The following is a 12,406-nucleotide window of genomic DNA, read 5'->3' on the forward strand; positions in this document are numbered from 1 at the left end:
CTTGTTGGCGAAGACACTGACTTGTTGATACTACTGTGCTACTATTTTCGCAAGAATACTGCGCACACTCTCTACTTAATGTCGGAGCCGAAAAAGGGTTCATTGAATCCAAGACAATACTTGGACATTGGCAAAGTCAGAGAGGCTCTGGGTGATACTGTCTGTGAAAACATTCTCTTCATCCATGTGTACCTGGGATGCGACACGACATCAAGTGTCTTTGGGATCGGCAAAGGCACTGGACTCAAACTGTTCAAGGACAATGAAATGTTCCAGCAAGAGGCCCTAATTTTCGGCAATAAAGAGTCAACACAGGATGAGGTCATTGCTGCAGGAGACAGAGCAATGGTTTGTGTGTACGGAGGCAAACCATCAGACAATTTGAACGAATTGAGGGTAGCAAAATTTCATGCTAAGGTGACAACAAACAAAACATCGTTGCACCCACGGGTACTTCCGCCCACGAGCTCAGCTTCCAGATATCACAGCCTACGGGTATTCCAACAGGTTCAGGAGTGGAAAGGACACAAACTCAACCCGCTTGACTGGGGATGGAGGATCATGGACACCAGGATGATCCCTATGCATTCTGACCTCGCTGCAGCACCAGACTATCTCCTAAAGCTGGTTAGGTGTTCTTGCAAGGGTAGTTGCAGTGATAAACGTTGTGGTTGTCGGAAACTTTGGCTGCCTTGCACATTTGCATGTAGGGAGTGCAGAGGTATTTGTGCAAATGCAGACGAATCAGTGGACGTTTTCGAGGATGCTGATAGTGACCATGGAAGAGACGAAGTGACGTGTTAAATATTGTGAACGGACAGAAGGACATTGGGTACAAATAGTTGTGGTAGTGTATTCAAACATGGTTAAATAAATAATTTAGAGTTGATTTGGTGTATTATTAAGAGTGATATTGTCATATAATTAATTTCCAAACATTGCGGTAGTCCGAAAAGTTCCCAAATCGGAAAGGACCTGAAAAACCATGTTCCACTCAATATATTTAAGTATAATTTTGGGCAGATATTTAGTAGACATCAAGGTCTCAGAAGAGTATTACTTCGTTTCTCTTGCAATTAGTGGCGGGTCCATTCACATTTTGACTGGACTAATAACAGTTCTACATCTTGCACCGATAGCCCCTTCTTCTCCACAAATTCCTTCACTTCAAAATCCATCTCCTCAGCCATGGTGTATGACTGCAGTAAATATAGAAGTACCAGAACCGTAAACAAAAGTCAAATTACCTGCCAATGAGAAAACTTAAAAATGAGAAAGAAAAAAAAACCAACCTAAGACAGGTATCATATAATCCAGATCCCGCACGAGCCCCCAATTTGTTACGGCCTGAAGCACACCAAGCCAAGCCTTCAAACACACTGTCTTTATTTATGGATTATCACACGAAAATCTCTTCCCACACATAAAACCCAGATGGGAGAAAAAAGGGAAAAACCCAAATAGGCCAGTCCAAGACTAGGCACACGCAGGTCCAAGAGTAGGCAGGTCCAAGGGTAGGCAGGTCCAAGGGTAGGCAGGTCCAAGGGTAGGCAGGTCCAAGGGTAGGCAGGTCCAAGGGTAGGCAGGTCCAAGGGTAGGCAGGTCCAAGGGTAGGCAGGTCCAAGGGTAGGCAGGTCCAAGGGTGGTAGGCAGGTCCAAGGGTAGGCAGGTCCAAGGGTAGGCAGGTCCAAGGGTAGGCCGGTCCAAGGGTAGGCCGGTCCAAGGGTAGGCCGGTCCAAGGGTAGGCCGGTCCAAGGGTAGGCCCAACAGTAGGCCCCAGGGCAGGCCCAGTAGTGGGCCCCAAGGCAGGCCCAACAGTGGGACCCAGGGCAGGCGCAGTGGTATGCCACAGTGCAGGCCCAACACGAGAGGGTCGGAGTAGGCAAGTCCACGAGTAGGCCCCAAGGCAGGCCCAACAGTAGTAGGCAGCAAGAGTTCGATAAACGTCACCCTTCAGGAAGAGAGATTGCAGCTGGACACTCCACAACCCCCGAAAAAGCACTCTGCCACAAGCCCTCCTCCTCCAAAATGGCCACTCACTCCTCTGAATCACCTTCCTGGCCACTCCCCTGCCCCCCAGCCAATCATAAACTGTATACACATGGACCAAACCACTTGGTCTAACTCACAGGGGGGTGTGGGGGGAAGGAAGAAGAAAAAGGTCACAAACCGTAACATTACTCTTGGACCTGCCTGTTCTTGGACCTGCCTACTCTTGGACTTGCCTACTCTTGGACTTGCCTACTCTTGGACTGGCCTCCTCTTGGACTGGCCTACTCTTGGACTTGCCTACTCTGGACTTGCCTACTCTTGGACTGGCCAACTCTGGTTTTTCCCTCTCTTCTCCCTTCTTTGTTTTATGTGTGGGAAGAGATTTTCGTGTGATAATCCATAAATAAAGATAGTGTGATTGAAGGCTTGGCTTGGTGTGCTTTAGGCCGTAACAGTTCATAACATGTGTGTTTATAACGTGTGCGTCTCTAACATGGGTGTTTCTAACGTGTGTTTCTTACGTGTGCGTCGCGAACATGGGTGTTTATAACGTGTGTTTATCCTGTTTGTGTTTACAACGTGTGTTTATAACGTTTGTGTTTAAAACGTGAGATTATAATATATGTGTTTATAACACGTGTGTTTATAATGTTTGTTTTTATAACGTGTGTTTTTAAAACGTGTGTTTACAACGTTTGAGTTTATAACGTTTGTGTTTATAACGTTTGTGTTTATAACGTTTGTGTTTATAACGTTTGTGTTTATAACGTGTGTGTTTTAACGTGTGTTTATAACATGTGAGTTTATAATGCCTGTGTTTGTAACATGTGTATTTATAACGTGTGCTTATAACGTCTGTGTTGATAACATGTGTTTTTATAATGTGTGTTTATAATGTGTGTGTTTATAACATGTGTGTTTATAATGTGTGTGTTTATAACGTGTGTTTTTAACGTATGTGTTTATGACATGGGTGTTTATAACGTGTGTGTTTATAACGTGTGTGTTTATAACGTATGTTTATAACATGTGTGTTTATAACATTTGTGTTTATAACGGTTGTGTTTATAACATATATGTTTGCAACATTGGTGTTTATAACGTTTGTGTTTGTAGCAAATGTGTTTATAACATGGGCGTTTCTAACGTTTGTGTTGATGACGTGTGTTTATAACATGTGTTTATAATGTGTGTTTAACACTTTTGTGTTTGTAACATGTGTTTATAACGTGTGTGTTTATAACATGTGTTTATAATTTTCGTGTTTATAACATGTGTGTTTACAGCATGTTTTTAATCTTTGTGTTTATAATATGTGTGTTTATAACGTGTGCTGAAAACGTTTGTGTTTACAACGGTTGTGTTTACAACGGTTGTGTTTATAACATATCTGTTTATAACATATGTTTATAACTTTTGTTTATAACATGTGTGTTTATAATCTTTGTGTTTATAATATGTGTGTTTATCACATGTGCTTATAACGTTTGTGTTTACAACGGTTGTGTTTACAACGGTTGTGTTTATAACATATCTCTTTATAACATTGGTGTTTATAACGTTTGTGTTTATAATGTGTGTGTTTATAACATGTGTTTTTATAACCTGTGTTTATAATGTTTGTCTTATAACATGTGTTTATAATAGTGTTTATAACGTGTGTTTATAACATGTGTGTTTATAACGTGTGCTTATAATGTGTGTTTATAACATGTGTTTTTATAACGTGTGTTTATAATGTTTGTGTTTATAACATGTGTTTATAATAGTGTTTATAACATGTGTTTATAACGTGTGTTTATAACATGTGTGTTTGTAACGTGTGTGTTTATGACAATTTTGTTTATAACATATGTCTTTATAATATGGGCATTTATAATGTTGTGTTTATAACGTATGTGTTTATGACATGTGTGTTCATAACGTGTGTTTATAACGTTTGTGTTTGTGGCATGTGTGTTTATAGTATTTGTGTTTATAATGTGTGTGTTTATAACATTTGTGTTTAGTACATGTGTGTTTATAACGTAACGTTTGTGTTTATATGGTCGGCTTGGACATTTTCCATGAAAACTCTTTATTAAATTACGTGGTTTTGCTGAGAAAAACAAAATATATTCCTCCACGTATATGATATACAGTATACGTGTGTTACAATGATAACATATTGAGAAATGTTAACATTTGACAGGTGCATATCAAATAAGATGACCATGTATCAAGTGTTCCCAAATAATCCTGACTGTGGGGTAAGTTGGACCATGTTCTGGAGTTAGTTGGAACATGCTGTGTGGTAAGTGAAATGTGAGTGCAAATGGGTAGAGCAGCGGAGTGAGTGAGAGTGAGTCGAACAGGTGGAGTGAGTGAGAGTGGGTAGAACAGGCTGAGTGAGTGAGAGTGGGTAGAACAGGCGGAGTGAGTGAGAGTGAGTCGAACAGGTGGAGTGAGTGAGAGTGGGTAGAACAGGTGGAGTGAGTGAGAGTGGGTAGAACAGGTGGAGTGAGTGAGAGTGGGTAGAACAGGTGGAGTGATTGAGAGGTGGTATAACAGGTGGAGTGAGTGAGAGTGGGTAGAACAGGCTGAGTGAGTGAGAGTAGGTAGAACAGGTGGAGTGATTGAGAGGTGGTATAACAGGTGGAGTGAGTGAGAGTTGGTAGAACAGGTGGAGTGAGTGAGAGTTGGTAGAACAGGCTGAGTGAGTGAGAGTGGGTAGAACAGGTGGAGTGAGTGAGAGTGGGTAGAACAGGCTGAGTGAGTGAGAGTGGGTAGAACAGGTGGAGTGAGTGAGAGTTAGTAGAACAGGCTGAGTGAGTGAGTGGGTAGAACAGGCTGAGTGAGAGTGGGTAGAACAGGCTGAGTGAGTGAGAGTGGGTAGAACAGGTGGAGTGAGTGAGAGTGGGTAGAACAGGCTGAGTGAGTGAGTTGATAGAACAGGCGGAGTGAGTGAAGTAGGTATAACAGGCTGAGTGACTGAGAGTGGGTAGAACAGGCTGAGTGAGTGAGAGTGGGTATAACAGGTGGAGTGAGTGAGAGTGGGTTGAACAGGCTGAGTGAGTGAGAGTGGGTAGAACAGGCTGAGTGAGTGAGAGTGGGTTTAACAGGTGGAGTGAGTGAGAGTGGGTATAACAGGTGGAGTGAGTGAGAGTGCGTATAACAGGTGGAGTGAGTGAGAGTGCGTATAACAGGTGGAGTGAGTAGAACAGGTGGAGTGAGTGAGAGTGGGTAGAACAGGTGGAGTGAGTGAGAGTGGGTAGAACAGGTGAAGTGAGTGAGAGTGGGTAGAACAGGTGGAGTGAGTGAGAGTGAGTCGAACAGGCTGAGTGAGTGAGAGTTGAGAGAACAGGTGGAGTGAGTGAGAGTGGGTAGAACAGGTGGATTGAGTGAGAGTGGGTAGAACAGGCTGAGTGAGTGAGAGTTGAGAGAACAGGTGGAGTGAGTGAGAGTTGGTAGAACAGGTGGAGTGAGTGAGAGTGGGTAGAACAGGCTGAGTGAGTGAGAGTGGGTAGAACAGGCTGAGTGAGTGAGAGTTGAGAGAACAGGTGGAGTGAGTGAGAGTTGGTAGAACAGGTGGAGTGAGTGAGAGTGGGTAGAACAGGCTGAGTGAGTGAGAGTTGGTAGAACAGGTAGAGTGAGTGAGAGTTGGTATAACAGGTCGAGTGAGTGAGAGTTGGTAGAACAGGTGGAGTGAGTGAGGGTTGGTAAAACATGCAGAGTGAGTGAGAGTGGGCAGAACAGGCTGAGTGAGTGAGAGTTGAGAGAACAGGTGGAGTGAGTGAGAGTTGATAGAACAGGTAGAGTGAGTGAGAGTTGGTATAACAGGTGGAGTGAGTGAGAGTTGGTAGAACAGGTGGAGTGAGTGAGAGTGGGTAGCACAGGCTGAGTGAGTGAGAGTTGGTAGAACAGGTAGAGTGAGTGAGAGTTGGTATAACAGGTGGAGTGAGTGAGAGTTGGTAGAACAGGTGGAGTGAGTGAGAGGTGGTATAACAGGTGGAGTGAGTGAGAGTGGGTAGAACAGGCTGATTGAGTGAGAGTTGGTAGAACAGGCAGAGTGAGTGAGAGTTGGTAGAACAGGCTGAGTGAGTGAGAGTTGGTAGAACAGGTGGAGTGAGTGAGAGGTGGTATAACAGGTGGAGTGAGTGAGAGTTGGTAGAACAGGCTGAGCGAGTGAGAGTGGGTAGAACATGCAGAGTAAGTGAGAGTGGGTAGAACAGGCGGATTGAGTGAGAGTGAGTAGAACAGGTGGAGTGAGTGAGAGGTGGTATAACAGGTGGAGTGAGTGAGAGTTGGTAGAACAGGCTGAGCGAGTGAGAGTGGGTAGAACATGCAGAGTAAGTGAGAGTGGGTAGAACAGGCGGATTGAGTGAGAGTGAGTAGAACAGGTGGAGTGAGTGAGAGGTGGTATAACAGGTGGAGTGAGTGAGAGTGGGTAGGTCAGGCTGAGTGAGTGAGAGTTGGTAGAACAGGAAGAGTGAGTGAGAGTTGGTATAACAGGTGGAGTGAGTGAGAGTTGGTATAACAGGTGGGGTGAGTGAGAGTGGGTAGGACAGGCTGAGTGAGCGAGAGTTGATAGAACAGGCGGAGTGAGTGAGCGTGGGTAGAACAGGTGGAGTGAGTGAGAGTGGGTAGAACAGGCTGAGTGAGTGAGAGTGGGTAGAAGAGGTGGAGTGAGTGAGAGTGGGTAGAACAGGTGGAGTGAGTTAGAGTGGGTAGAACAGGTGGAGTGAGTGAGAGTGGGTAGAACAGGTGGAGTGAGTGAGAGTGGGGAGAACAGGTGGATTGAGTGAGAGTGAGTAGAACAAGCTGAGTGAGTGAGAGTTGAGAGAACAGGTGGAGTGAGTGAGAGTTGGTAGAACAGGTGGAGTGAGTGAGAGTAGGTAGAACAGGCTGAGTGAGTGAGAGTGGGTAGAACAGGCTGAGTGAGTGAGAGTTGAGAGAACAGGTGGAGTGAGTGATAGTTGGTAGAACAGGTGGAGTGAGTGAGAGTGGGTAGAACAAGCTGAGTGAGTGAGAGTTGGTAGAACAGGTAGAGTGAGTGAGAGTTGGTATAACAGGTGGAGTGAGTGAGAGTTGGTAGAACAGGTGGAGTGAGTGAGAGTGGGTAGAACAGGCTGAGTGAGTGAGAGTGGGTAGAACAGGTGGATTGAGTGAGAGTGGGTAGAACAGGCTGAGTGAGTGAGAGTTGAGAGAACAGGTGGAGTGAGTGAGAGTTGGTAGAACAGGTGGAGTGAGTGAGAGATGGTGTAACAGGTGGAGTGAGTGAGAGTGGGTAGAACAGGCTGAGTGAGTGAGAGTTGGTTGAACAGGTAGGGTGAGTGAGAGTTGGTATAACAGGTGGAGTGAGTGAGAGTTGGTATAACAGGTGGGGTGAGTGAGAGTGGGTAGGACAGGCTGAGTGAGAGAGAGTTGATAGAACAGGCGGAGTGAGTGAGCGTGGGTAGAACAGGCGGAGTGAGTGAGAGTGGGTAGAAGAGGTGGAGTGAGTGAGAGTGGGTAGAACAGGTGGAGCGAGTGAGAGTGGGTAGAACAGGTGGAGTGAGCGAGAGTGGGTAGAACAGGTGGAGTGAGTGAGAGTGGGTAGAACAGGCTGAGTGAGTGAGAGTTGGTAGAACAGGTGGAGTGAGTGAGAGTGGGTAGAACAGGTGGAGAGAGTGAGAGTGGGTAGAACAGGTGGCGTGGGTGAGAGTGGGTAGAACAGATGGAGTGTGTGAGTGGGTAGGACAGGTGGAGTGAGTGAGAGTGGTTAGAACATGTGGAGTGAGTGAGGGTGCCAAGTGGGTGCCTGTTTTTAAAGCCCGTGCTTCATGTATTGAGGAAGAAGACGCTGGACCTCAGATTTCATGTCGTGGTTTCATGTATAATTTATTACAATCAGAGACCAGTGTAAATTCCGCGTAATGTTAAATGGACTTCAATTCCTCAAGCCCGTCCCACCACCACTGCCACTCACTCCCCAAACCCAACCCCAAGCCTGTCCCTTCTCCCACCACAATTCTATGCTCTCCGAGGTCGGTGAAGGCTCGTGCAAGGTCGGTGAAGGCTCGGGCAAGGTCGGTGAAGGCTCGGGCAAGGTCGGTGAAGGCTCAATCAAAGTCGGTGAAGGCTCGGTCGAGGTCGGTGAAGGCTCGGTCGAGGTCGGTGAAGGCTCGGTCGAGGTCGGTAAAGGCTCAATCAAAGTCGGTGAAGGCTCGGTCGAGGTCGGTGAAGGCTCGGTCGAGGTCGGTGAAGGCTCGGGCGAGGTCGGTGAAGGCTCGGGCGAGGTCGCTGAAGGCTCGGTCGAGGTCGGTGAAAGCTCGGTCGGGGTCGGTGAAGGCTCGGGCGAGGTCGGTGAAGGCTCGGTCGAGGTCGGTGAAGCCACGGTCGAGGTCGGTGAAGGCTCTGGCGAGGTCAGTGAAGGCTCGGTCGAGGTCGCTGAAGGCTCGGTCGAGGTCGGTGAAGGCTCGGGCGAGGTTGGTGAAGCCTCGGTCGAGGTCGGTGAAGGCTCGGGTGAGGTCGGTGAAGGCTCTGGCGAGGTCGGTGAAGGCTCGGGTGAGGTCGGTGAAGGCTCTGGCGAGGTCGGTGAAGGCTCTGGCGAGGTCGGTGAAGGCTCTGGCGAGGTCAGTGAAGGCTCGGTCGAGGTCGCTGAAGCCTCGGGCGAGGCCGGTGAAGCCTCGGTCGAGGTCGGTGAAAGCTTGGTCGAGGTCGGTGAAGCCTCGGGCGAGGTCGGTGAAGCTTCGGTTGACACAGCTGAATAAATTTTTTGGAGGAACGAACCTTTTAGTTTAGACCTTCGGACACTTTAGAACCCTTGGACTCCTGTGACCCTTTCGATGCCATAGACCCCTTTAGACCTTTTGAACTTACCCTTTAGACCACTTACAGCTGATACCATTTCAACCTGAGAGACATTTTAGGTCGTTCAGGCACTTGAGTCGTTTTAGACCCCTTGACTATTTCAACCATTTAGATCCTTTAAATACCCTTATACCACTTATACCCCATAGATCCTTTAGACCCTTTAGATGTTCAGATGGTTAAGTACCTTTATTGACACTCAGTACCCCCTTTAGACTCCTTAGACCTCAACAACTATTGGAACATACCCTTTGTACCTTAAGCCACCTTAAAGACCCTTTGTACTCCTTGAGACACAAACTGATTTTGGAAGATATCCTTTACACTCCATAGACCCTTTTTGTCCTTTCGACCCATTAGACCTTTACACCGATTCCATCCCTGAGACCAGCATTTCATTTAGACCCTCCAGATTTTGGGTAGACCCCTTTAAACCCCTTTGTGCGCACACCACAACCATGCATTAGTCTTCTTGCAATATACAAACAATAGTTTTTCACTAAGTAATGTGCAAGAGTGGGTACTCTCCGAGTCAAATTGATAAAGTGATGGATTGAATGAATGTGGTGTTGATAGAGCACAGGCATGCTGATGTGCCAAATGTGACAAAGTTCCATGTTCTATGTACTTTCACGACTTTGAGGCTGAAAAAGCACGTGATTTATATGTCGCAAACACAAGGAATGGTCCTTCATCACGATCGCCTTCCTGCGTTGTTATCCTACATCTCCAGCTTTGCTGAATCAAGCAAACGGTGCGGATATCAAACTGTGTGAGATGCACACGGATTGTTTGTTCGCCATTGCGCGATGTGGTGTCAACGTGCGCTCAACCGAGTGCTGGGAATGGGGATTCCGAAACAAATTATAAACTCATCGTGGATCCTTTAACCCGTTAACATCTGTTATCGTCAACACAAAATATAACAAGAAATATAACACAACACGAAATATAACAGCACGAATATATAACACAACACGAATATATAACGCAGCACGAATATATAACACAACACAAAATATAACAGCACGAATGTATAACACGGCACGAATGTAAAATACAGTACTCGGTGACTTGCACAGAGTGACTGGCACCCTGAACCAAAAGGGCTACCACAGCATTTTGCAGCACCATGCAATACCCTCTGGTATACGCCGAGTTGGTCAGGGGTTCATCCTACAGCAAGATAATGACCCTAAACACACCTCCAGGCTATGTCAAAACTACCTTCGAGGAAAACAACAAGAAGGTTCAAACCATGGAATGGCCAGCATAGTCTCCAAACTTAAACCCCGTCGAGCTGGTTTGGGATAAACTGGACAGAAGAGTGAAAGCAAAGAAACCTACAAGTGCAACACATTTGTGGGAACTTCTGCAACAGTGTTGGGAAGAACTTCCCGAACAATATTAGATTTCCATTGTAGAAAGAATGCCACGAGTGTGTTCGGCGGTTATATCTGCAAAAGGTGGCCACTTTGCTGAGTCAAAAATTTGAATTAAATTTAGTTAAACAAAATGATTCTATGATTTGTTTTTTATCTCCAATTGTTTATTTGTTCTATGCTTAATTTCAGAGTACATCGAGACATTAAACTGCGTAAATTTCAATAAAAACTAGAAAAATTGAGGTGTTCTAAAACTTTTTACCGGTAGTGTAGCACAACACGAAAGATAACACAACCCGAAATATAACACAACACGAAATATAACACAACACGAAATATAACACAACAGGCAATATAACACAACACGAAATATAACACAACACGAAATATAACACAACACGAAATATAACAACACGAAATACAACACAACACGAAATATAACACAACACGAAATATAACACAACACGAAATATAACACAACACGAAATATAACACAACACGAAATATAACACAACACGAAAGATAACACAACCCGAAATATAACACAACACGAAATATAACACAACACGAAATATAACACAACACGAAATATAACACAACAGGCAATATAACACAACACGAAATATAACACAACACGAAATATAACACAACACGAAATATAACAACACGAAATACAACACAACACGAAATATAACACAACACGAAATATAACACAACACGAAATATAACACAACACGAAATATAACACAGCACGAAATATAACACAACACGAAATATAACACAACAGGAAATATAACACAACACGAAATATAACGCAGCACGAAATACAACACAACACGAAATACAACACAACACGAAATATAACACAACACGAAATATAACACAACACGAAATATAACACAACACGAAATATAACACAACACGAAATATAACACAACAGGCAATATAACACAACACGAAATATAACACAACACGAAATATAACACAACACGAAATATAACAACACGAAATACAACACAACACGAAATATAACACAACACGAAATATAACACAACACTAAATATAACAACACGAAATACAACACAACACGAAATATAACACAACACGAAATATAACACAACACGAAATATAACACAGCACGAAATATAACACAACACGAAATATAACACAACAGGAAATATAACACAACACGAAATATAACACAACACGAAATATAACTACGTGTGAAATGTTTTTAAAACTGAAAAAATGATGTCAAAAACCTCAATCACACACAGCAGCCTCACTGTCTATTCAAAACCTCAATCAGACACAGCAACCTCACGGTCTATTCAAAACCTCAATCAGACACAGCAACCTCGTGGTATATTCAAAACCTCAATCACACACAGCAGCCTCACTGTCTATTCAAAACCTCAATCAGACACAGCAACCTCATGGTATATTCAAAACCTCAACCACACACAACAACCTCACTGTCTATTCAAAACAACAACCACACACAACATCCTCACGGTCTATTCAAAACCTCAATCACACACAACAACCTCACGGTCTATTCAAAACCTCAATCACACACAGCATCCCCATGGTCTATTCAAAACCTCAATCACACACAGCAACCTCACGGTCTATTCAAAATCTCAATCACACACAACAACCTCACGGTCTATTCAAAACCTAAATCACACACAGCATCCTCATGGTCTATTCAAAACCTCAATCACACAGAGCATCCTCACGGTCTATTCAAAACCTCAATCACACACAGCATCCTCACGGTCTATTCAAAACCTCAATCACACACAACATCCTCATGGTCTATTCAAAACCTCAATCACACACAACATCCTCACGGTCTAGTCAAAACCTCAATCACACACAGCATCCTCATGGTCTATTCAAAACCTCAATCACACACAACGTCCTCACTGTCTATTCAAAACCTCAATCACACACAACATCCTCACGGTCTATTCAAAACCTCAATCACACACAACATCCTCACGGTCTAGTCAAAACCTCAATCACACACAGCATCCTCACGGTCTATTCAAAACCTCAATCACACACAACATCCTCACGGTCTAGTCAAAACCTCAATCACACACAGCATCCTCAGGGTCTATTCAAAACCTCAATCACACACAACATCCACACTGTCTATTCAAAACCTCAATCACACACAACATCCTCAC

The sequence above is a fragment of the Myxine glutinosa genome, chromosome 6 (assembly GCF_964187855.1).
Source record: "Myxine glutinosa chromosome 6, kmMyxGlut1.1, whole genome shotgun sequence".
Lineage (NCBI taxonomy): Eukaryota > Metazoa > Chordata > Myxini > Myxiniformes > Myxinidae > Myxine > Myxine glutinosa.